At 41.1% G+C, this 26,665-nt stretch overlaps 1 protein-coding gene across 1 annotated transcript in view; it reads left to right on the plus strand.

The window, feature by feature from the left end:
• The first annotated feature begins 1,365 nt into the window (after nucleotides 1-1,365).
• Nucleotides 1,366-26,665, plus strand: part of LOC139155460 (thyroid hormone receptor alpha-like) — a 197,240-nt gene continuing 171,940 nt past the window's right edge. The window contains exon 1 of the mRNA XM_070730598.1: nucleotides 1,366-1,406. The gene's annotated coding sequence lies outside the window, so the exon portion shown is untranslated. The remainder of the gene's footprint in view (nucleotides 1,407-26,665) is intronic.

The raw sequence follows: 26,665 nt of genomic DNA on the forward strand, positions 1-26,665 counted from the left end.
GGATGTATTTTAATAACAATCAAAATATATTTCTTTTTTTTTGGTACATATACAAAACAATAATAACCAAAAAATAAAATTGTTCATAACAAAATATAAATAAAAGTTATATTATCAATAACATTTATTTGGATCAATGAGAAGGATGAAATTGTTTGTGCTGAGATGATAATTTGATTCCCTGGCTGTTAATTTTAGTCCGAGATGCGGTTCCGCATCCAATAGTCTGTTCCTTTTTTTCGACTTAATGTTTACAAATGCTGAAAAAGCAACTTAAACATATGTATGAAGTTGGAAAAGGCAAGATGTATTTCAGAACGCATACACCCACCAAACTCTTCCCATACCTCTGGGGAGTATGCATACCACACTTTGGGAAACACTGGGTTAGAAGATCCCTTCCAACTGTATTGCTCTATGTTCTATGTTCACTGCAGTGGTGGCTTGCTCTCAGTTTTGACTGGTTCTTAGAACCAGTAGCAGTGGCGGCTCCACTCACCCAGCCAGGATGCTTCTGCACATGTGCAGAAGTGTTGCACACATGCATTCACAAACTGGTGGCAAACGAATTCAGAGCCCACTACTGGTTCGCTGCAGTGGTGGGTTGCACTTACTTGCATACCGGTATGCTGTGCACGAATCCTCTTGATTCAGGTGTGCCCATGTGCGCGCCTGTGCATGCATCCCTTCTGCGGTTTTGTTTCTGCGTATGCACAGGAAGCAAAAACGTGCCAAAATCTTGTGATTTTGGGACTCTCAAATGTATGTGCAATTTCAATGATTTTTTTGCTCCTGCGCATGCTTTGCTGAAATCTCACGCAAGCATCCCCTCACAAGACTTTTGCTTCTGTGCATGCATCTACTCTTTTTGCTCAAATGTTGTATTCACATAACACATTAATCTAGTTGTTTGTTCTCAGTTTACCCAAGTGACTTAGGTTCACACAACACAGTGAGCCAATTATATACTACAATGGTCACATAAACTACCAAGACTAATTCAAATAAAACAGATTACGGCTTAATTATGTATTTCAATGCTGTTTTGTTTGCTTCGGGCTTAATTATGTGTGAACACATCCAATTGTGGCTTTAGTTTAAAAAAAATCGCAGTTTCAAGTGTTAATTTAGGTGGCACAAACTCAGTCAAAATTACTATTACTAAACGCAAATGTGAATATGGCAAAAATTATAAAGCTATGTGAAATGCTTTCAAGATTTATAAAAAACCCGAGTACTGTAGTGTACAGTATATAAATTATACTGAAAATCCCAGCTCGAGCCACGTGTGTGGCATAGCTCTGCCTACTTCATCGTTGCTCCGCCCACTACAGTTTTGCTCCTCTTAAAACGTCTGGAGGGTAAGTAGTCCCCTCTTTACAGAGATTGTTGACGTCTGCCCTATGGTAAGAAGAGCATACTTTCCTAAGTACAGTAGTGAGTGTTGTGTGTCGTTTATTTCCTCTTAGGCTCGTGCGCTTTTTCAACTGTATGACAGGCAGAACTCGGCATGCAGCTGGTTAATCACTGGCGTAAACACTTTATCTGCTTGATTCTTCTGGGTTGCACAAGCTGTAGAAGTCTTTCCAGGTTGGGGGGGGGGAGGGAGGGAGAATTTGGCTACGCTAACAGCGAACTCTAGATTTATTCATATGCACATACGGTGTATTTATTTATTTATTTATTTATTTATTTTAAAATGTTCGAAACAAATTATTGCTAGGATTGGAGTGGAATGTACCCTTATTTGGAAATAAGCCTAGTTGAAGAAATGGGGGCATACGTTTCCCGAGAAAAGGGTACACGGGCAGAATGCTCGGATGAGCTGTTTCGCACGATGCGAATTTCCACTTAAACTGTAAGCCTCTCGTAACGCAGAGGGGGGGGGGGGGGAAGTGCGCGGGGGGCTGCGAAGAGCCGTGGAAGGCGAGGTGTTTTTGCTGGGGATCGAACCTGCCTCCCTCCTTTTCCTTTGCAGGAGGGGGAAAAATCGCTGTGCGCGCCGCGGCCGTCCTGGCACAGCGCGTCCTCGGCCTGCAGGGTGCAGGCGTTAGCCAAGGCGGCCGCGGTGGCGGTGGGGAGGGATGGGGAGAGGGGGAGGAGGAGGAGGAGCCAGGCCGGCCTCCTTCCCTTCGGCTCTCGGGTCCATTTCCCCAGCTCTAGTGACACAAACGCACCAGGCGAGCGCCGCTACTGCCCGAGCCCGGATCTTACAAGCCCCTCTTGGCCGCCTTCTCCACCGATCCCCTCCCTTGGGGCTGCAGCGAAGGAGCGCGCGGGGAAACTCCAGCTTGCAAGGGGAAGGGAGGGGGGGCCGGCAGGACGCCAGCTTCCTGCTTGCAAAGAAGGGGGGCGGGGGGAGAAAGAAGAAGACGGAGAGCAGCCGCCGCCGCCTCGCCAAAGGTAGGTTACGGCGGGTGAAATAAGAGCGAATTGCGGATCCTTGCGATTCTTAAGGGGGAAGCTTCGTGCGCGCTTGTGAACCCCAATATGTCTTCCCTTCTCGCCACCCCCCCACCCTCTTCCAGCTGTCTCCACCCTGCGCTCCCCGTCCCCTCGCAGCTGTTCCTGTCACTGCCAACGTTGCAAATCTAAACGAGATTAGGCAGGGGTGGTGGGGAAAAAAAGATGCGCCCCCCCCCCTCCTTTCCTACGTAGGGATTTTTCGCTTGTGGAATCTTGTGGAGGGAAACCTCGTCTCCTCTCCCCCCCCCTTTAATCTCACCATTTAATGTTTTCCCCTCCCGTTTCGCTCTCTATATACGTACGTACGTACATACATACTCCTCTTCTCGGCAATGGAGAGAAAGAATGCTTTAAAGAGGGACAGAAATGAGGAGGGAAAAAAAGGGAAACACTTTTCTTTCCAAAGACAGACTTGCTTTTTTAAAAATCGCACTTTCTGGAGGTTGGTGCTGATTTGGGATTTCTGGTATTAAAAAAATGGGGGGAGGATTGGTTTGCTCAGAAGTGATGATCTCAAAATCAAATTTATTTTCGACACCAAAAATTAAGAATTTGCTTTACTGACGCTAATCCTCGTCCTCTCCAAGAGGGGGTGGTAAGGTTAATTCCCCACTCCCCCCCCTTCTTGCATGAATTTGATTTCTTACTCTTTGCATCTCTGGTTCTAATCTCAGGAAGATCTCTCTGATTTTCCACATTTCTTGTTTTTAAATGCAAAGATTGTTGCAAAGGCCGACAATAGAAGATTTGTTTTGACGTTTGCATTGATTGGGGGGGAGGTTGTAGAAGAGTTGGGAAACAGGAGGGTATTTTTCTATGTGTTTAAAGGGGGGAAATGTGGGTAAATATTTTCTTTAAAAATAAGGACGTTTGGCATGTGGCTGGTGGTCACAAGTCTAGGGGGGCTGTAAGGGGGACTGCGTTTCTAATGTTGGCAGCAAGGCCCATTTTCTGGTAGAGCTGGATTTAACTTTCCTATTCCATTAAAAAAAAATAGGGGAAGGGCTCAGGGAGAGTGAAGTGTCCCCCTTTTGGCTTGAGGGTGGTGGTGGAAGGGGGTACTTTGGGTTGAAAAGGAACCCATGCAGTAGGGGCCCTCTTCTTGAAGAAAGGGGGATTCTGAGGGGCGACTGGTGCTCACTCTGCTGTCAGAGAGACATCTGTCTGTAGGGGAACATGGTTAGAGTGGCGGATTAATCCTGAGTACTTAATGCATGTCAATGTTTAAAAATCAAAAGCTTGGAGATGTCTGTAAATGCTTCGGTGAAACTCCCAATTTTATTTAAAATTGAAAGAGAAAGCTGAGCAGCAGAGGTTGATATAAATCTGAATTATATCCCAGTTTAGGTCCATGATGGTCCCAGTCAGCATGCAAGTTTTTGCATGTATCTTGCAAGGAGGGGCCTCATGTCACCCTGCCCCTCTCTCCAGTTTTGTAGGTGTTCTTTGCATTTTTCCCCCAGTGAAAGCTTTCTTTCCTCCCCCTCTTCATGAGGGAGGGAATGGGCATACATCAGTTTGCTTATGGTGCAAGTTGATGGGTTGCAGAACAAGAAAAATGCCTCTTTTTCCTTTTAAAGACCAATCCAGATACCATTCCTTGTGTGGATCATCAAAAGATAATTAGGCAGATATTTTCCAACCACTTCACACATTCAATGACATATTCTTGGTTGTTTTATTTTTAAAGCAATCTCCAACCGGAATGTAACAATTTGGGGGCAGATTTTGGGGAGATTTCTTTCTGGTAAAGAAGTTAACTTCCAACTTGGAATAAGGCTAAAAGCACATTTATGGCATTTTTTCATTGGTCATGAATAGTTCTAGTTAGTTTTTCTACTAACTAGGACAGTTTTGTTATATCTTTATTTGTACTTGTCTTCATCAGCCTATGGCTGTCATGCTGGCTATCTCCCTTTGCAAGTTTTCTTTAAATTGTTGCTTGTAGTATTAATTGTCACTTTACCCCTCTCTTTTATCCTGCATATAGAAATGTAGGGGAATGAAAAAAGGATAATAAGGTTGTCTTTTAATATCATGATAAAAAGTGTAATACTACCAAGGTTTTTTAAAAAAAAATTGACTAGGAGACTTTGAAGGAAGTTACAAGCATTAAGTGAATAGTAGTAGCCCTTAGAAGAGCAAAGGTCATGATCTGAGAGTGACCTCAAGCCTTGCCCACCCTAAATCAGCTTGCAGTGGCAATAAGCAAGTAAAGAGGTTAGTGCAGGCCAAGAGTATGATTTATTTAGAAGTCAAGGCAGGGAATTAAACCCAGACATTTTTTCTTATGTTAGAAGAGGACTTTTGTCAACAAAGCAAAAAGGTAAGGCAACCATAAGGTATTCTTATTGCTCTGTTGGGAGTATTGTCCACCTACTCCATACCTGTGTAATACGAATGCAGATCTCCGCACTACTTAGACTAAAGGTAAAGCTTCTTTATATACCATCTGACATCTGAATCTTCTACTGACTAGCAGTATTAATGTATACATTCAAAATGTCCAAGAGCAATTCAATTAATCTCACTGTAGTACTGTATGTGAAAACACCCTTGCTAGATTTAAAACTTGTGTGTGAATTTTTTTGTTTCTCTGTCTCTGTTTTTCTGTTTCTCTCTCTCTCTGTTTCTCTGTCTCTGTCTCTGTCTCTGTCTCTCTCTGTCTCTCTCTCTCTCTCTCTCTCTCTCTCTCTCTCTCTCTCACACACACACACACACACACACACTCACTCTTAAGTATTTATCACCTTCTGAGAACAAAATTAGCTTATGACCAAATTGCATTGTTTTAAAATGTTCCTCCCCTTAAGTTGGCTTTGGTGATCAAGCTATGATGTCTGTATATTATAGGAACTATAGTCTGAGAAAATTGGCAAGCATCAGATTGAGGACAACCATCTGAAACAACTGGAACTTGGCAACAAAATTGGAATGTATAGTTTTAGCAGCTGGTTACGAAAGAGAGAGGAATAGTTTTTAAATTTCACACGAAAGGAAGAAATACCACGGTCCCCAGTCTGATGGCCTTTACTTTAAAACAAGATATTCAGAATCAGTTGCGGTTACTTGGCTGAGGGATGTTGCTCACCCCCACCAACCCAGTGATCTGTGTTGGTAGACGAAACATTTTGTTTTGATTATGGTTCATATGTAAGTTAAGCTAGTCTTGGAGAGCAGTTATAGACTTGTTTTTGAGATAGGAAGCGGGCGGGGGGAGTCTCATACATTTCAAAGATGGGTGGGTGTTTTGCTCTGCTGCGACTGGATTTGGGCAGCATTAAATAGACACCATTTAAGACTTCTAGAGGTGTCCGCATGAGGATTAAGTTGTAGTAGGTGATACATAAGTGGTTTTTCCTGGTAGCTTCGCAACAACAACCAAACAGGTTTCCCTACCTGTAAAAATTAATAGTTGTGTGCTTGGCTGAAGTGGCTGAGCCACGGCACACTTGAAGTATTCTAGCATAGTTCTTATATATCAGTGCCACAGTACCCTCTTCATCTTACCTGGGTTGACCTTTGGCTAGGATGACCCTGAGGAAATGCTTTTTCTCCAGGATCCTCACTCCATATTGACCGGTTTGAAGCTTCAGGTACTACAGAAAGCACAATAAAAATGACAGGATCTGTTACAAACTTAACTTTTCTTTTTCACACTTACATTTGTAATTTTTTTTTTTACTATATTACAGTTCCCATTTGCTTGCACCACCACCACACCAGTTTCTACTTGATGTCACTGGATTAATTTTCTTGTTAAATGTTTTTATATGCCTTTATACATTACTATTACTGTTCTACTGTTGTTGAATTTATACATTGTTAATATTTGCCTCATATTGATACAATGAGTACATACAAACATGTCATGGTGATTGGGTTTTTTTGCTTGCAGAAGTGCAGTACTTAATAATACTCTGTGTGTGTGTGTGTGTGTGTGTGTGTGTGTGTGTGTGTAAAAGTAAATATGCTTTCCACGTGATACTGTTACCATTAGCGATCAGTTTCCATATCTGCTTAAGAAAAGGCAAATAGCCTTATGGAGGACAAGACTTGAAAGGTAGTACTGTATCTTGACTAGGACCACTTGTTCCTGTGTATCAAAATCTAATGGTTTCTTCCTTAAACTATCCTGTTATCTGCTTCAGAAGAAACAATCTTGTATTAAATGCCAACCCGAGTTTTACTAATTTAATAGAAGAGCATTCTTGAAGAGGCTGTGGGGGTAGAGAGCCATTGGCAATAGCACCATCCTGTGGTATCTGAAATTGAGGCCAGTTGGTTTTCAAGTTGTTGATCCAGATATGAGAAAATTTTAGGAGCAGGCAGTCCAAACCGCCCCCCACCGCAAAAAAAGTGCCTCACAATTTTTGAATAAGAATATAGTATATGGTTGCTAAGAAAGTCATTTCCTATAGTATTTGTTTTTTCAATTAATATATTACAGTATTACAATTTTAATTGATGCAATAATGAAAATTCTTAGCAGAATTCAAACAAAGTCACACCATCTGATACGCTGATAGATATGGGTGAGAACACACCAATCTTATGATATTTGTCCTGTGACATTAAATGACTAAAACCCCATCATTTATTTTAGAATTAAGGATCACAGAACAGCCTTATTTATCTGTACTTTGTATGATTTAGTTCTAGTTTAACCAATTGAATCTCTCATCAATTGACTGAGATACAATACTCAGGCATTTAAAAAAGGAATAAAAATAAACCAGGAGCTTTCCATAACTATTTTTCTAATCTACCGGTATTTATTAAAATTGGATTTGCATTTTATGTAACCACTATCAGGTGGGGTTCAGGATGAAAGAGTGTTGCAAGTTATTCAATAGTGATTGTATATAAAATATTTTGATATTTGAATATTACTCCTGGGTTTTTCACAATCTTAAACTAAGGAAGCTGCTGTGTTGAAGAGTTTAATAAATCCAGGTATAGATACTATATACTGTATAGTGTCTTTGTAATGAGCATTGACTTTTTTTCCTCTCTTTAAAAAATATAAAAAAAGCTGAGGTCTAGAAATGAAGAAAGACATTAATTCCTAACATGAAAGTATTTAAGAAGTCTCTAATACCAGAAACATTTCCCCCTTATTTTTATGTTCAAACTTGAAAGGTGTATAGCATTTGAAACATTGTATTAAAGTTAGGAAACGTACAGCTAATCCTTTTTAACAAATGTTGATAGAGTGGATCCTGATAAAAGTACTTTGAACCTAGATGACAGTTTCTGTTATTCAGAGTGTGTCACTTCTATTAGTAAATCTTTACAACAATCCCGTTAGATAGGTGACTATTGTATTGCAGATGAAGGAAAAGAGAATATGATGTTGGCTAAAATAATCTGATGAATGTAGGGCAGGGTGAAATTTGTTTTGCACAAACAACTCCTAGCCATTTTGCCAATGTAATTATGAATTCTGGACCGTTCTTCTTTAGATTGTATAGTTTTGAGACAGTTCAGATTACTTTATCATGTCTGTTACCTTGTTTCCCCTGCTTTCCTCTTTTGATTTCTGCCTGTTTTGACTAGGCAGAATGCTGACTTTGTGCAGGCAAGCGCTTGGTTATTGTTTTGGGGAAAATACATCTGATTTCTGCAGTGTTCAGGAAAGACTGGATCAAGGAGCTGATCTGGGGAGGGCTCGTTGATTAGATGCAAGTCAACGGGTCTAGCTCCCCTCCACACCCCACTCCTCTCACTGCTGTGACCTAGCTTGTATTAATAAAGGCCATTTACAGTACTGTACAAACATAGTATAAGCAACCTCTGCTGAGACTTGGTCCTGCCCCGGGCTGCTGCCTTCTTTTCAAATCTTGTGTCTTTTTAAGAGCTTCCTCGCGTGCTCTGTCTTCTGGAAGTGGGGCAGAGTTCACCATTGCTGGCATGAACAGTGGCTCTGTGTGGGTTGGTGTGTGTGAGTGTGGTCTATGGGCAGAGATATGTCAGCTGAAACACACGTGGAGGGCCTCTGTCGCTGTACAGTAGTTTGATTTATATGGTTGGTTCCCATCACAGGGAAAGTTAAAAGGGGGTGCTGGGTGGGAGGGTGCAAGAGGGAGGGGCATTGTTTCCGAGGCAGGAAAGATGAATGTTTAGTCTGAGGATGCTTCTGAGGAGCTTAGACTTCTACAGGATCACCACCAAAATGAATCCATAAAGAAAAGAGCTGGGTGATGTGAAGGTTGTCACATTTACTCTCAACAATCATTTATTCAGCCTTGGGAACCACCTTCTTCCTATTTAACCATGGTTTCTCTAGGGTTTTCAACCTTTTTTGAGCCACGGGACATTTTTTACATTTACAAACTCCTGGGGCACACCACCAACCAAAATTACACAAAATGACACTCTAACGCAGTACATATTATACATATAGTTAATAATATAGTTTCTAAATGTATTTATACTCACTTAGTGTGAAACCTGGGCATGTTTCAATGAAAACAAAAGGGATATCCTGGCAGGAATGGTAGTTTGGGGACCCATGTTTAATTTCCCCACGGCACACCTGACCTTGTCTCACGGCACACTAGTCTGCCATGGCACACTGGTTGAAAAACACTGGTCTAGGACACATTTCCAATTTGCCCCATCTGTAGATCTGTTTGAGCAGCTCCCTTGCTAGCAAGCTCAGTGAATATGTTGGCTGAGGATGATGGTTTGAACCTCAGTATCTTTTGAGGCTTATCAGATTTGATGGGAATAGTAATTCCATTTCTACATGAGAATTTAATTCAGGCTCTTCCCCATGGTATGGAAATTTGCCTCATATGGCACTAATTCGCACGTTGCGATAGTAGCCACTCCCAAATTTACTAAGGAATTTGGAAGGAACAAGGAATCAAACCAGGCAGGCTACTTGAAACTGGGAGAACTGCCTTTTTTCTGGAATTATGTTCTTTTGTCCTTCTGCTATATATATAAATGGACTTGGTTTCCCCTTAGAAATACTTCTTTTACTTAAGTCTATGCTTACTTTTCATGGTGCATCAAGTTTGTGTCTTTGTGGATCAGTGATCAGGATTTCCTGAGACATTTGGCTGTCTGAGAGACTATATATGGAGTCTTCATATCACATATAGAAAATAGCTTGGCTAGAATTGTACATTTATCCTGTTGATGGAGCAATACTCCCTAATATCTCTAGAATTCTAGTTAGAGGACAGATGTCTAGCACAGAGGTTTAACATTCACTTTTCAGTGAGGTACCTTATCTGCTGAACTTTCTCGTTAGAAACAGTATACAAATCTCACAACATGGCGTAGTATTAATCCTAGAATACAGTGTTCCCTCGATTTTCGTGGGGGATGTGTTCCGAGACTGCCGGCGAAAGTTGAATTTCCGCGTAGTAGAGATGCGGAAGTAAATACACCATTTTTGGCTATGGACAGTATCACAAGCCTTCCCTTAACACTTTAAACCCCTAAATTATCATTTCCCATTCCCTTAAGCATTTACTCATCATTATTACTGGTACTCACCATTGAATAAGACACTTAGTAATCCTGATATTTATAAACATAATTATTTATTAACAATATTTATTTTTGTGTTATTTATTTGCAAAATTTATTAGTTTGGCGATGACGTATGATGTCATCGGGTGGGGAAAAACCATAGTATAGAAAAAACCTGCAAAGTATTTTTTAATTAATATTTTTTGAAAAACCGTGGTATAGGCTATTTGCGAAGTTTGAACCCGCAAAAATCGAGGGAACACTGTACAGTGATACCTCATCTTACGAACCCCTCGTCATACAAACTTTTCGAGATACAAACCCGGGGTTTAAGATTTTTTTGCCTCTTCTTACAAACTATTTTCACCTTTATTTCACCTAAACCCACCGCCGCCGCTGGGATGCCCCGCCTCCGGACTTCTGTTGCCAGCGAAGCACCCGTTCTTGCGCTGCTGGGATTCCCCTGTGGCTCCTCTCCATGGGAAACCCCACCTCCGGACTTCCGTTGACAGCAAAGCACTTGTTTTTGCGATGCTGGGATTCCCCTGCAGCATCGCAAAAACACAGAAGTCCAGAGGTGGAGTTTCCTATGGAGGGAAACCTCAGGGGAATCCCAGCAGGGGCGATTCGGTTGGCAAAAGGGGTGAATTTTGGGCTTGCACGCATTAATCGCTTTTCCATTGATTCCTATGGGAAACATTGTTTCGTCTTACAAACTTTTCACCTTAAGAACCTTGTCCCGGAACCAATTAAGTTTGTAAAACAAGGCATCACTGTACTGCTAGAAATTTGTCGTGGGATAGTTGTGTTTAATTATTAAAAGAAGAAATGTTCATACTCTGAATTATGCTCTGGAATTATACTGGATTATATATGGCCACCTTGGAAAGGGACCTCCATGGGACGGCTTCCCCGCCTCGGGGAGAGCAAACGCTTCCCTGCCTCAGTGGCAGCCAGGATCCTCCTCCTGGTGGGTCTGCGCATGGCCTTTTCTCTGCGCAGGCAGCAGCATGCAATCGGCCCCGCGATGCCCCAGGGCCACAGCTGTTCTTGTCTACAGAGTAGTTCATGCGTCACTTGGCGCCCCAGCCCCCAAGGCTGTGGCTCCACATCTGGCTTTCAGCTGTCTTTCCAAGGCTGCGCCTTTTCTCTAGCGTGCCTGTGAGCGACCCTCCCAAGGAGACCTCCAAGGCGAGCAGGGAAGGGCCCCATACTTTCCACTCCCTGGCCAAACCGCCACAAGCCCCGAGTCCCCCCCTCCGACCTCACCGTGTGGCAAAGGGGACGACCTGGAGCCAGCAACCCACCAACACTCAGCTCGAAGTTCCACATGCTATTTTAGAAAGAAGGTCAGAACCTTAATTCTGAATTACGCAGACTGACGTTAATCATTAATATATGGGAAAGCACATTGTGCATTTGTAAGATATTCATCACTGCATAAGAGGAAAGCATCAGCATATGTGTGGAAGCACCATGGTGTATAACAGTGGTTCTCAACATTTCTAATGCTGTGACCCCTTAGTACAGTTCCTCGTGTTGTGGTGACCCCCAATCATAAGCTGAGCGCCGATTCTCCCAAAAGAGCTTGAAGCTCATTGGCAGGAAGGTTAGAGGGACATTCCCACCTGATTGGGCGGATTGTAAATTCTGGTGCTCCAAGGCACCAGAATAGAAGCTTTAGTTTCTAATCCCATGGGAAATTTTTATTTTCCCATAATCTTAGGTGACCCCTGGAAACGGTCGTGGGACCCCCAAAGGGGTCCCAACCCCCAGGTTGAGAACCACTGGTGTATAGTGTGATACATAGGAAAATGAACCCCGTTTTGTTTTGAACATATTCAGTAGGCACCTTAGAAGAGAAAATTGGAAACAACGGTAGCAAAAGATGGAGCATTTTTTTAAAAAATGGACTGGCTGGTATCTTGGAATATTTTGTATGGTGATATTTGAAGAGGACAAACTCTGTCCAATGCTCAGAGAGATGCCTTGCATTGCATCTTTTCCTTTAAAATAAAGGTAAACTGGGATTGTAGCATGTATCTTCAGATATTTTTGTTTTTTTGATAAAACTGTCAGGGGCAGTTTTGATAAAACTGTGAGTTATAACATTGAATGTGTCATAAAATAAGTATAGAGAGCCAGCGGACAGCGATGGTGAACCTATGGCACAAGTGCCACAGGTGGCATGCGGAGCCAAATCTGCTGGCGCGTGAGCCTTTACCCTAGCTCAGCTCAAACATGCATGTGTGTGCCGGCCAGTTTATTTTTGGCTTGCCCAGAGGCTCTGGGAGGGTGTTTTTGGCTTCCAGAGAGCCTCTGGGGGGATGGGGGAGGGCATTTTTACCCTCCCCCAGTTCCAAGGAAGCCTTTAGAGCCTGGGAAGGGTGAAACATGAGCCGCCCCGAGTTTTCAGAGAGGGGCGGCATATAAATCCAATAAAACAAACTCAATAAAACTCAAACTATTGAGCCCACCAGAAATTGGGAAAAGGCCGTTTCTGGCTTCCAGAGAGGCCCTGGGAGTGGGGGAAATTGTTTTTACCCTCCCAAAACATTGAATTATAGTTGTGGGAACTCACGCATGCGCGATAGCACGCACACATGCTCTTTCGGCGCTCAAGGAAAAAAAGGTTTGCCATCACTAGTCTAGGGATTAAAACAGCAGTCAAATCTACTTTTTAATTTTTATTTATTATTAATAATTTATTTTGTCCAATACACAATGAGGGTTTTAGTGTGTGTGTGTGTGTGTGTGTGTGTGTGTGTGTGTGTATACCTGTATATATATATATATATGTAGATTGTTCTGAGTTCGGGTTTTGCCCTGTGTAATATTTTGCATGTCTATGCGACGTTTCGGTGAAATCACATTCACCATCATCAGGCTGAAGTTTCCAAGCTTCGTGCTGTTGTAAAATGGAATATATATATATGTTTTCGTAGATTTTCACGGGTACAGGTATGACGGTCTTGGTATATTCGGGTTTCTTCCCATGTAGGATTTGGAAATTTCTGGCGAAGTTTCGACGAGGTCTCACTCGTCATCTTCAGGCTGGTGTTTCTGTCCTTGTGTTCGCCTGAAACCCGAATATACCAATACCGTCATATATATATATATATATACACACACACACACACATAGTAAAATACATGATGATGGTTATAGAGGAGGTACTCATAGTAAAATATATCTATGAAGAATAGAAAAGAAGATATAGGAATAAAACATATCAATGAAAGAATAGAAGAAGAGATATAGGGATAGAAGAAAGGTATAGGAGATATAGGAGAGCAATAGGACAGGGGACGGAAGGCACTCTAGTGCACTTGTACTCGCCCCTTACTGACCTCTTAGGAATCTGGTTTTCTACTGGTTCAGAAGCCTGCGATTTATGTGCAGTGGTTTTGCATGTGTATGCACCACTGTTGCATGTAGTTTTTCACCCTCTGTGCATGCACAGAAGGCTTTGCACATGCACAGAGGGTGAAAAACAAGAAAATGGTGACATCTGAATGGGTGAGTGGAGCCTCATGCTGTCACTGCCGGTAAGCCCGAACCTGACTGAACCGGTAGTATTTCACCCCTGGATTAAAGTACCAGGCTAAAGCTGGATTAGTCGTGAGTTCTAGTCCCACTTTAGCCTGAAAGCGGACTGGAAGATTTGACCTGATTTGCATCTCTCTCAGTCCACCTTACAGCATTGTTGTGACAAACATAGCAGCAGGAAGGAATATTAGGTATGTTTGTCCCCTTGAATTGGACCAGAGTACCTCCGGAACCACCTGCTAGCGCACGAATCCCAGCGACCGATAAGAGTTGGCCTTCTCTGGGTCCCGTCAACTAAACAGGGGAAGAGCCTTCTCTGTGGCGGCCCCGACCCTCTGGAACCAACTCCCCCCCGGAGATTAGAACTGCCCCCACCCTCCTTGTCTTTTGTAAATTACTCAAGACCCATCTATACCGCCAGGCATAGGGGAGTTGAGACACCTTTCCCCCAGGCTTTTTTATATTTATGTTTGGATATGTATGTATAGTTTGCTTTTTAAATATGATAGGGTTTTTATGTGCTTTTTAATATTAGATTTGTTTTCGCTAGAATATTATTTTTATTGTTGTTGTGAGCCACCCCGAGTCTTCGGAGAGGGGCGGCATAAAAATCTAATAAATTTAATTTAATTTAATTGAATTATTTATAAAAATAATAAAGGTAGATGAAAAACAAACCATTCAATCAGTCCAATATTGAAGAGTTTGGAGACTAAGCATCAGTGTTGTGATTCAGAACTGCATGAAATGTGTTATTTTATGCAAAACTTCACTCCCGACTCTTTGTAAAGTTTTATTCACTACAATAATATAATTTAGAATTTAGGAATAGAAACTGTCTGCTGCTATTGTCAAATGATGAGGACATTTGTTCCTTGAATTAAATGGATATAATTTTGTAAACTGATGTGCTCCACCTCCAAGAAAACCTAAAAGAACCCACAGATGTCTCCCTCTTTATTTAGCCACAATTGTATTGTGCCTGTCTATATACATTTTAATGGTCCCTAGTTTAGTAGTGTTTCTTAGTTTTATCCGTTGTTTGCTGTTCTATTAAGCTGCAGATTATAGCTGCATTTCCATATTTTTGGGTGCAAAGGTGTAAAACAGCCAAAATGCATCTTTATTGCAGAGGCATTTATAATAGCCTCATCCCACCATAATGTCTAAATACCAAGGTCGCAGAGGACAATTTTACATCTCTTTGCTGCTTGCAGATACTGATCTTAATAGAAACATATAACATCGGCAAATTCTGCAGAGCACCACTTAAAATCCTTCAGACAATTGCCTATGCTTCAGTCTAGGCTTAATGAACATTTCATCTTTTAGTTGAGTGTCCTAGAGAGGCCCCACGGAGGCTCCTCCCAACCTTTTCTGGTTACAGTTTTGGACGCTTGTGTTTGTAAGTGGAAAATGGTTCTTGAAAAGAGGCAAAAAAATCTGGAAAACACGGTTCTTATTTAGAAAAGTTTGCAAGTAGAGGCGTTCTTAGGTAGAGGTTCCACTGTACCTAGAAATATAACCAGGTGGAAATATGTAAATTTATATCTTTAAAAAAATACCCTGAAACGGTACTAGGAAAGATGCAGGTATATCTAAGGACAAAAAGGCAGTGTTACCCTTTCCTACTACACACTCCGTTATAGAAGATGAAAAGCAACCCAAAGGGATAGAAGTACGGCATAAAGGCAGACCTTTTGTGTGTGTTTGCGTGTTTGTGTGTGTTCCTTGTGTGTCCAGTCACACTTGGCCAATGAAGAATTCTTCTACTTTAAGCAGCAAGTATGGTGATACACTAATATCATCAGAAGGGGGAGGGCTAGAATTTTGATATTTTTCTACCAGTTTGGAGGGGATATACTATATAAAAGAACTTCTGTGGCCTAGAGGTGGAGCGCTTCCCTCGCAATCGGGAGGTTGTGAGTTCGATCCTAGGTAGAGGCAGATGTAGGGTCTCCTGCTTGGGCAGAGGTTTGGACTAGACGACCTGCAAGGTCCTTTTCAACTCTGTTAATCTGTTAATATTCAGTGCTACACTGTGTACCATCTCCTTTCATGCTTGAAAGAGTTCTCTTAGTCTACACAATACTTACCTCCAATTTTATTTAGACGTCGTTCCTTTGAGGTAACACTTGTTCTTCTTACATGCTTTCAAGAGCATCATGTGGGTTTTTATAAATATTAACCAGCCCTTGGGTAGATGTTTTTTTAGCTATTAATTTGCTGCACTGCAACGAATCAATATTTTTAATGTTGTAAGCTGTCAAATGTTGCCTCACGGTGAGATGGGCAGCAAATAAATTTAATAAATAAATAATATACAAGTAATCCTTGACCTATAAGTATAATTGGGCCCAAATTTACAGTCATAAGTCATTGCATTCTTAGGTTGAAAGATCACATGACTGGGTCACATTACTTGGCCCAGAGAGTTTTTTTGCCTTTTTTTTTGCTGCAGTCATTAATTAAATGAATGCCACAGTTGTTAAGTGAATCCATTTTATTCCTTGAGCATTTTTTTTGTTGGAAACCAGAAGTAAGCATCAAAAACCAGAAAAGTACATTGAAAATTGTCATCGTGTGACCGTTTAAAGGTGCAAAAGGCTGCAAAGGTGAGCTGGTTGTTTACCTGGAGGATGTTGGGGCCTGGATGGGTGTCAACAAGCTCAAACTCAATCCAGACAAGACGGAGTGGCTGTGGGTTTTGCCTCCCAAGGACAATTCCATCTGTCCGTCCATTACCCTGGGGGGGAATTATTGACCCCCTCAGAGAGGGTTCGCAACTTGGCCGTCCTCCTCGATCCACAGCTGACATTGGAACACCATCTTTCGGCTGTGGTGAGGAGGGCGTTTGCCCAGGTTCGCCTGATGCACCAGTTGCAGCCCTATTTGGACAGGGAGTCATTGCTCACAGTCACTCATGCCCTCATCACCTCGAGGTTCGACTACTGCAATGCTCTCTACATGGGGCTACCTTTGAAAAGTGTTTGGAAACTTCAGATCGTGCAGAATGCGACCGCGAGAGCCATTGTGGGGCTTCCTAGATTCACCCACGTTTCTACAAAACTCCGTGGTTTGCACTGGCTGCCAATCGGTTTCTGATCACAATTCAAAGTGTTGGTAATGACCTTTAAAGCCCTTCATGGTATTGGACCAGAATACCTCCGGAACCGCCTTCTACCGCATGAATCCCAGCGGCCGATAAGGTCCCACAGATTTGGCCTTCTCCGGGTCCTGTCGACCAAACAATGTCGTTTGGCGGGCCCCAGGAGAAGAGCCTTCTCTGTGGCGGCCCTGGCCCTCTGGAATCAACTCCCCCCGGAGATTAGAACGGCCCCCACCTTCCTTGTCTTTCGCAAATTACTCAAGACCCATCTATATTGCCAGGCATGGGGGAATTAAGACATCTCCCCCAGGCTTTCTTATATTTTATGTTTGGTATGTATGTGTTGTATGGTTTTTAAATTGTTGGGGTTTTTTAATGTAATTTTATTATTAGATTTGTTCCATTGTTATACTGTACTGTTTTTATTGTTGTTGTGAGCCGCCCTGAGAAATTTGGTATGTATGTGTTGTATGGTTTGTTTTTAAATTGTTGAATTGAATTGAATTGGTTGCCAAGCACCGAAAATGCTTTTCACATAAACTCGCGTTGTGTGTATGTGACTGCCATAGCTTTGAAATCAGGTCATGAGCATTTTTTTGGGCAGGATTGTCATAAAACCTTCTTCCCAGTTCAACTCGGAAACACTTCAATTGAATTCATTTGATGATGCCTGGAGTCATGCCAAAAAAAGAGAAGAAGGCCCTGCTGCCCAAGATTCTGAGATATTTGTTTGGCTTGATGCCTATACAGGTAGTCCTCAACTTACAACCACAATTGATCTCAAAATTTCAATTGCTGAGTGAGACATTTGTTAAGTGAATTTTGCTAGCACGGTTGTTAAGTAAATCTGACTTTCCCATTAGCATTTATTTTATTTATTTATTTATTTGATTTTTGTGCCGCCCTTCTCCTTAGACTCAGGGCAGCTTACAACAGGTTAGCAATAGCACTTTTTTAACAGAGCCAGCCTATTGCCCCCGCAATCCGGGTCCTCATTTTACCCACCTCGGAAGGATGGAAGGCTGAGTCAACCTTGAGCCGGCGATGAGATTTGAAGTCAGCTTCAGTGGCCTGCAGTACAGCACTCTGCCTGCTGCGCCACCCCAGCATGGTTTATCAGAGGTGACAAAAGGTGATCGCATGACTTGGGACACTGCAATCATCTTAGATATGAGTCAGTTGCCAAGCACCTGAATTTTAATCCTATAACCAAAAATGGTCATAAATCACTTTTTTTCAGTCATGTTGTAACTTCACCGTTACTAAATGAACTGTTGTAAATCAAGTAGTACCTATAATGTTGGGATGTGGGCATTAAAAAAAAACCCAATTAAATGTTGGAGCTGATCAGAAATAAGCATAATTATTTAATAAGCACAATGTCAAACTATATGTTACATGCCCATATAGCTAATGGGGATTACAAAGACAACAGTAGTTAGAAATATTGACATTGGGGCTACGGAACATGGGTGTTGATCATCTTCCGTATCTGTAAATCAGATGTTTCTGACATATTTAAAAGGAGGGGGAAAGCAATTGTGTGTTATTTTAAGCAAAAAAGTAGCCTGACAGTGACTGAGAATTTAAAAAAAAACCTAAGCACTCCCTGTCTGTTTCTCTGTTCTTAATTCCCTAAATAGGAAAGGGAAGCTTTCAACCTACATGGGACAACTTGATAGTGAAGAAAGAAAATTGCTTATAGCTATGATTGCGTCATGGGTGTAGAATGCATTGCTTCTAGTTTAAACGCATGACTTTTGGACTTTAAGGTCATCAGGGCAGGAACTTATTTTCTTTGGGTGGCGTGCATACGGTATTGTCAATGATCACATGTGGCATGTGTCCATCCATGCATGAGCCTTCAAGCCAAGCCTGACTTTGATTCTTGATGATTTCAGAATATGTTCATGTAACTTTGTGGTTTGCCCCTATATTCTAGGAGGGTTTTTTTTAAATTTCAAGTCTACTTGAAATCTAAGTCTGCCATTCAGGTACTAAGTAATTGCAGCCCCAATTAATTTTTCCAAATTAATCAAGGTTAGTTAGGTGCTGTACATTTCTGACCATCTTGATAAAATAATAAATGAAAAATCAAATATAGTCTGAGAGGGGAAGAACAGGGATGTTTAGGGATGTTTCATATTTGTACCTTGTAAGTATTGAAAAGTATTGTAAGTTGGATGCTGTATCCAGAAGTAGAGTTGCATGTGGTCTGTCTGAAGGCTCTGTTGTGTGCAGCAATAAATTAATGCGTACTAGAAGGGCTCTTTGAACCCTGATTCTATTTTGTGGTAGCCCTGTTTACTTATGGTTATATTATCTATGCATCAGGCCTGGGGCTTAGTTTTGTGACAGCGAGGTCTGAGTCTAATACAGATAGTTGAAGCTCATATGGGTCAAAGGTAGGACACATGGCCATGGGTAGATAGGAAGTCAAATATCAGTTTATGTAAATTACTTCTGAAAACTAGAGTTGAAGCAAGGAGAGGGAAGTGGTAAGTTTATTTTCATTTCATAAAAATCAAGTATAATACTAATGAATAAACCGTTTACCTGTGGATTCTGTGCCAGGTGTCATAGGGAGATGCAGTTTGTTGATCATTTCCCTCTTTAGCTAGTATCTCTGTATGGACTGGATAGATAATGTCTGCTAAAGAATCATTTGGAAAAAAATTTAGAGCAACTCACTACTCAGAATGTAGAAAGTCCAACTCCCTTCCCCCTATTAATATTCAGATGATCTGTAGGACTTTAGTTTACAGCTCATTGTTTCAGACTGTAGGGGCAAAGCGTTTTTCTTGAACTCCAAGATAACCTGTGGTCAGGATCTGGGCATCATATTAACTGTAATTATAGTACAGGAATTAGTTTTGTAAAGCCTGTGTGTTTCCGTTGGCTTCTACCACTATAGTTTAATGTCCATCTTAAAAATTATGAGTTATCTGGCAATGAGACTTTCACCTGGGTATTTTCATATGTAATGAAAATTTGGGATGCCCCAGAATAAAATTGTATTTGGTATTTACAATGCAGGTAGTCCTTGATTTAGAATCATAGTTGAGATCAGAACTCTGATTGCAATGTCCAGGGGGTCATGCGATCATCATTTGAGATTTTCCCAGCCAGACTCCAACATTCAAAGTCAACATGAGAAACCAGAGTTGTTTAACAACCATGTAACTGTAGTAGTCATATATATATATATATATATATATATATATATATATATATATATATATATATATATGTTTTCGTAAATTTTCACGGGTATATGTATGTAGATTGTTCTGAGTTCGGGTTTTGCCCTGTGTAATATTTTGCATGTCTATGCGACGTTTCGGTGAAATCACATCCACCATCATCAGGCTGAAGTTTCCAAGCCTCGTGCTGTTGGAAACTTCAGCCTGATGATGGTGGATGTGATTTCACCGAAACGTCGCATAGACATGCAAAATATTACACAGGGCAAAACCCGAACTCAGAACAATCTACATGTATATATATATATATATATATATATATATATATATATATATATATATATATTGGGCACGTCTCATTTAATTAATTAGTTAACAACGGAAGTTCTGTCCCGACTGTGGTTATATGTCAAGGACTGTATTGTAAATATCAAATAGAGTTCCATGCTGGAATATCCAATATTTAATATCCAATAATTATCTTTCGCTGATATCCATATGAAAGATCGAATTAGATCTAATAAGAATCAGAATAAAACTGTTAGCAAAAACTTCAGAAGAGAAGGATTTAGGTGTAGTGATTTTCAAAATGGGTGAGCAGTGTGGTCGGGCGGCAGGAAAAGCAAGTAGGATGCTTGGCTGCATAACTAGAGGTTTAACAAGCAGGAAGAGGGAGATTGTGATCCTGCTATATAGAGTGCTGGTGAGACCACATTTGAAATACTGTGTTCAGTTTTGGAGACCTCACCTACAAAAAGATATTGACAAAATTGAACAGGTCCAAAGACGGGCTACAAAAATGGTGGAAGGTCTTAAAAGCATAAAACATATCAGGAAAGACTTAATGAACTCAATCTATATAGTCTGGAGGACAGAAGGAAAAGGGGGGACATGATCGAAACATTTAAATATGTTAAAGGGTTAAATAAGGTCCAAGAGGACACAATCTGAAGTGAGTTGGGGGAAAGATCAAAAGCAACATGAAACATAGAAACATAGAAGACTGATGGCAGAAAAAGACCTCATGATCCATCTAGTCTGCCCTTATACTATTTTCTGTATTTTATCTTAGGATGGATATATGTTTATCCCAGGCATGTTTAAATTCAGTTACTGTGGATTTACCAACCACATCTGCTGGAAGTTTGTTCCAAGGATCTACTACTCTTTCAGTAAAATAATATTTTCTCATGTTGCTTTTGATCTTTCCCCCAACTAACTTCAGATTGGAGGACAGAAGGAATGGTTGTGGTTGGTAAATCCACAGTAACTGAATTTAAACATGCCTGGGATAAACATATATCCATCCTAAGATAAAATACAGGAAATAGTATAAGGGCAGACTAGATGGACCATGAGGTCTTTTTCTGCCGTCAGTCTTCTATGTTTCTATGAAGGGACTATGGTGGTCTTCTAGTCCAACTCCTTGCTCAAGCAGGAGACCCTATACCAGTGATAGTGAACCTCTTTTGGTTTGGGTGCCAAAAGGTGTTTGTGTGGGTGTGCTAACATGCATGCAAATACCATACCCCTTCCCTTCCCACACACATGTGCAAACCCCCCCCCACATGCTGCCCCCCACGCATGCGCTCAGGCCTTTCTGAAGCCTGGTAGGCAGTGGTGGGTTCATCCTGGTGGGGTCTGGAGTGCTACAGCTGTAGGAACCCACTGAATTTTCTGGATTTTTTTCCTGGCGTTTCTGTGTCAGAAGAAGCCCTCCAGCCCGCCCTTGTCAATGTATTCATCTGAAGCACAGCTGAGAACCTCCTTCTCAGAAGACACCAGGGAAAGAAATTTGACAAAAATTGCATTACTGGGTTCATAGCAATATCAATAGCACTTAGACTTATATACCGCTTCACAATACTTTTACAGCCCTCTCTAAGTGGTTTACAGAGTCAACATATTGCCCCCAACCATCTGGGTCCTCATTTTACCTACCTTGGAAGGATGGAAGCCTGAGTCAACCTTGAACCTGTTGAGATTTGAACTGGTGAACTACAGCCAGCAGTCAGCAGAAGTAGCTTGTAGTACCGCACTATAACCACTGCGCCACCAAGGCACTCTGGAGCACAATGGTATGAACCCACCACTGCTGGTAGGTGATAAAAATGCCCAAATGGGCAAACCAGGAAGTGCGTTTTTCGGAACTTCCGGTTTGTCCATTGGGAGACTTTTTTTTGCCTCCGGGGCTTCAGGGAAGCTTCTCTGAAGCATTCAGAGGATGAAACTGCCTTTTCCAAGGCCAAAAATCAGAAACATGGAAAAGTCTTGCGTGCCCTCCCATATGGCTCCGCATGTCCCCTGTGGCATACATGCCATATGTTCACCATCACAGCCCTATACCATTTCAGGCTATGCAGTCTTTTCTCAAAAGCCTCCAATGATGAATCTACAACTTCTGAAAGCAAGTTATTCTCAGTGTTAGGAAAATTATCCTTAATTCCATGTTGCTTTTCTCCTTGATTAGTTTCCACCCATTAGTTTTCTTATTCTGCCTTCTGGTGCTTTGGAAAATAAGTTGACCATCCATCATAAATATATACCAGTTGCCAAGTGTCCAAATATTCATCATGTGTCTGTGGGCAGTGTTCCCTCTAATTTTTTGGGGGGGTGGGCGGAAAAGTATAGTGTCTGAGCGGCAGTCCCTTCGGGACTGGGCGGCACAGAAATAATTAATAAATAAACAAACAAACAAACAAACAAATAAATAAATAAATAAAAAACCCACCCTGTTTCCCTCAGAGAATTTCAAAATAAAATACTGTACTGTGTGTCTATAACAGTGAGCTCATAATAGGGCAACTCTATCAATATCAAAATGCCACTTAAATAGTTGAGCTAGTTTCAAACTAGATTTTGATTTTCTTTCTCTCTTCCTTACTCCCATTCTTTTTCTTTCTCTTTTCCTTCCTCTCTTTCTTCTATCTGTTTCTCTCTCTTCCTCTCTCTTTCCTTCCCTCTCACTCTTTCCCTCTCGGCTTCTGGACAGGTTTGGAAAACTCTGAGTTGATGATGATTTTTAAGTGAGCGATTGCTCACTGCTCAGCTTAGAGGGAACTATGTCTGTGGGGACACTGCAACAATCGTAAGTGGGAGGAATGGCTGTAAGTCACTTTTTTCAGCACCAATATAACTTTGAATGGCCACTAAACCAGTGGTTGTAAGTTGAGACCTTCCTGTAAATGCTCAAATAACCAATTTGATCTCGTTGTTAATTGGGAAGATCCAAATTTTGCTTGAGAACACAGAATAGAGCTAGAGAAAGAGAAGCTCATGTGGTTTTATATGATATGACAGATATAAGATACATTATAACTACATATGTTTTTATTGGCAAGGAAATACTTGAAGCTTTCTGCATCATATATTAAGTTGCAAGTTTCCTATTGCTAGATAAGAAATCCATCTTGATGAAGAATCCTAATTAGGTGTTCTCAATATTGTGAATTTTGGCCAAGCCAGAGTTAGATCTGTAGTTATATTAACCACAGGCTGAGATGGAGAAAAATATGGTGCAAAATTGGCTCACCAAACAGCTTTACTCCATTCAGTTAATCAAAAGGGTGGCACAACACTTTGCTGGGAACAGTTGAGAGAACTATGATTACCTTTCGGTTCCTTCCACATTCAGAGGCTATAACTTTCAGCCAGGGAGATATGATGCATCTCTGATTTTTGCCTTTGCAATAAAGAATTCCAGCCTATTCTGTTTTGTAATGCTATGGGACGTATCTTTATGTTTTCTGTAGATTTCTGTAGATGAAGTTTGCTATTGAAGGTACAAGAATATGCCTGTTTATGCACCTCTCTCTCCCCTTCATAATCGGTAAGATTTCCTATTTTCAGAATCTAGAACTAAAGCAGTAGTACTAGCAGTTAGGTAAGCGAGTTTCCAATATCTCTTAAAGCAGGGATTCCCCAATCCCCAGTCTGCAGCCCAGGACTGCGTCACAACCCGTTGGGAACCAGGCCGTGTAAGCAGCAGGGAAGCACACAAGTGTGTGAAGCTCCATTTGTGCAAGCAGCAGGCACTCATGCAATCCACTACAGAGTGGGAAAGATTGGGGACCATTGTCTCTAAAGACAATGTCCCAGAATTCTGGGAGTTGAGGTCTGCCAGGCTTAAAGTTGCCAAGGTTGGAAACCCTTCTCTAAAGGATGTAATTAATAAGTGCATTGTCTATGTGAATAGTTGTATCCTTGCATTTTCTAGCTGTCTGATGGGAATACAATTCCCTCCCCTTTTTCAAATTCGTATTCGAATTTCCTGTTCCAGTTTTCAAAAAACATCAAGCAGCGGTGCTCTTGCCTCTCAGCCAAATGAAAAAAATATATCTGATTTTATCGTTGCTGCTGAGAAAATGGGAGGGAAAAAGAAGCGACAGTGGAGAAGAACTGATCTCTTTTCTTACATGCTACTTCTGTTTCTCCTTCTCTTTGTTGCTCTGGGAGTATATCAGGAAACAGTGCTGTGGCCTATTGTGCTGCTGGATCTGAATGACCTTCTCTCTGCGTGGCGCAAGTGTTGATAGCTGTACTTCTCTGCTGGCTGATGTTCAGGGGTAGAGGGTCTTCCTTGGAAGTCAAGCAGCTTTTGCATTGCTAATTCCGTTTCCCTAACAATTGCATGTATGGCATTACTTTGTTATTTGTTTATCTAAAATTATTTATTTACTGGATTGAATCAGTCACATTGAGACAGCCTATGCAACACTATATAACATTACAATAAAATAATCTCAGTTAATACTCTGAGATTAAGCGCTATTTTAGAAGCAGCAGTAAAAATAATCATCAATTAAAATCTGGAACAAGATGCTTTGGCTTCTTCCTAGGGCAAAATATAATACAAGACAATTTGAATAACTCAAAATTGTCCTGAGCCACAGCTTGTTGATAAGCCACGGTGGCTATATTTTGAAAGCATGCTAAGCCAAAACCAAATGAACTACTTTGGGTTTAGCTTATCCTTGAACCTGAATGTCCTTCGTTGTGCATTTATTTATTTATTTATTGGATTTGTATGCCGCCCCTCTCCGTGAACTCGGGGCGGCTAACAACAGTAATAAAAACAGCATATAACAATTCAATATTAAAACAGTTAAAAACCCTTATTATAAAACCAAACATACATACAGACATACCATGCAGAAAATTGTAAAGGCCTAGGGGGAAAGAATATCTCAGTTCCCCCATGCCTGGCGGCAGAGGTGGGTTTTAAGCAGCTTACAAAAGGCAAGGAGGGTGGGGGCTATTCTAATCTCTGGGGTGAGTTGGTTCCAGAGGGCCGGGGCTGCCACAGAGAAGGCTCTTCTCCTGGGTCCTGCCAAGCGACATTGTTTAGTTGATGGGACCCAGAGAAGGTGCACTCTGTGGGATCTAACTGGTCGCTGGGATTCGTGCAGCAGAAGGCGGTCCCTGAGATAATCTGGTCCGGTGCCATGAAGGGCTTTATAGGTCATAACAAACACTTTGAATTGTGACCGGAAACTGATCGGCAACCAATGCAGACTGCGGAGTGTTGGTGTAACATGGGCATATTTGGGAAAGCCCATGATTGCTCTCGCAGCTGCATTCTGCACGACCTGCATTGCCCTCATATAGATTTTTATAGGGATCTGGGCATTTTCTTCCATGTATTATGTTCTGCTGCTTTTTTCAATCCTTTTTCTCTAAAGGAAAATTATTAAAGAAGGAAATATAGAATAACTGCATTGATACATTTTGCGAAGCTAAAAGTTGCTTGGGTTGTTTTTCATGTATGACATGCCCACTGCAGATAATGAATTCACTTAATAACCATGGATTCACTTAGTGACCGCCAAAAAAGTGTCATAAAAATGTTGCATCGATCGTAGGATGATCTGTTTAGCAATTGGAACAACTTCCTTCTATTATAGTCCTGATTAAAATTCAGGTCCTCTCCCATTACCAATAGCAGGCACAGAAATCTGCAGGGGAAAAGAGTTAAATCTTATCCTATCCTGGTCCCTGTTGACTCAGATTTTCATCCCTTTTTCCATATCTACTGTTTTTTTAAATCCGAAAGTTCTAAAGATGTTATTAATTTCATCTTGAATTTCACTCTTAAATTTATCACTCCAGCATAGCTATGAATGGGCCTACGTTCCCTCTATCTAAGTGCTGTTAATGGCTACAAGTTACAATATGCATCTATTTTTAGAAGAAAGGCTTTAGCTCTGTGGTAAAGGAGTAGATCTTGGAACCTCTGGTTGAAAGGATCAAGTAACAGGGCTGGGAAATACTTCTGTCTGAAATTCTGGCCAAGACTGCCCCCAATCCGGTGTCCTTGAAGATGTATTGATTTGCTACGAGCTGGCGTACATAGTATTGGGATAAATGGAATATTCAGCTCATTAAATTTGTACCTCAAGCAACTCACTGCTGTAGAATGTGGACAGCAGTGAAAATCTGAAAAAAAACATTGAGAGGAAATAAAATTGGTAGCCTTCAGCTATTCCAGCTTCTTCTTCTTCTTTTTTAAAAAAAGATTGAAATTCAAAGAGGCAATTAATTGGCAAGATTTACACAATACATTCTCACCCCTGAAGTAAGGCTAGTTCCATCCTTTTTCTATAAGATTCTCAAGGCCTGGATTAACTATTAACTATGGTTTCTATTTCTCTCCTGTACCAGATGATTGTGGTTTTTTTAAATATAACTCATTGTTTTTATATATTTATTGTTTTATTTTAATGATTGTACACTGCCCAAAGTCACTTCCTATGAGATGGGATAAACATTAAGTAAATGTGCTGCACTGGATTAAAGTAGGAATTGATAGTTTGTGGCTCTGTGTGTCTGTATGAATCAGGACCTTACATTA

The sequence above is a fragment of the Erythrolamprus reginae genome, unplaced genomic scaffold (genome assembly GCF_031021105.1).
Source record: "Erythrolamprus reginae isolate rEryReg1 unplaced genomic scaffold, rEryReg1.hap1 H_2, whole genome shotgun sequence".
In the NCBI taxonomy this organism is placed as follows: Eukaryota; Metazoa; Chordata; class Lepidosauria; order Squamata; family Dipsadidae; genus Erythrolamprus; species Erythrolamprus reginae.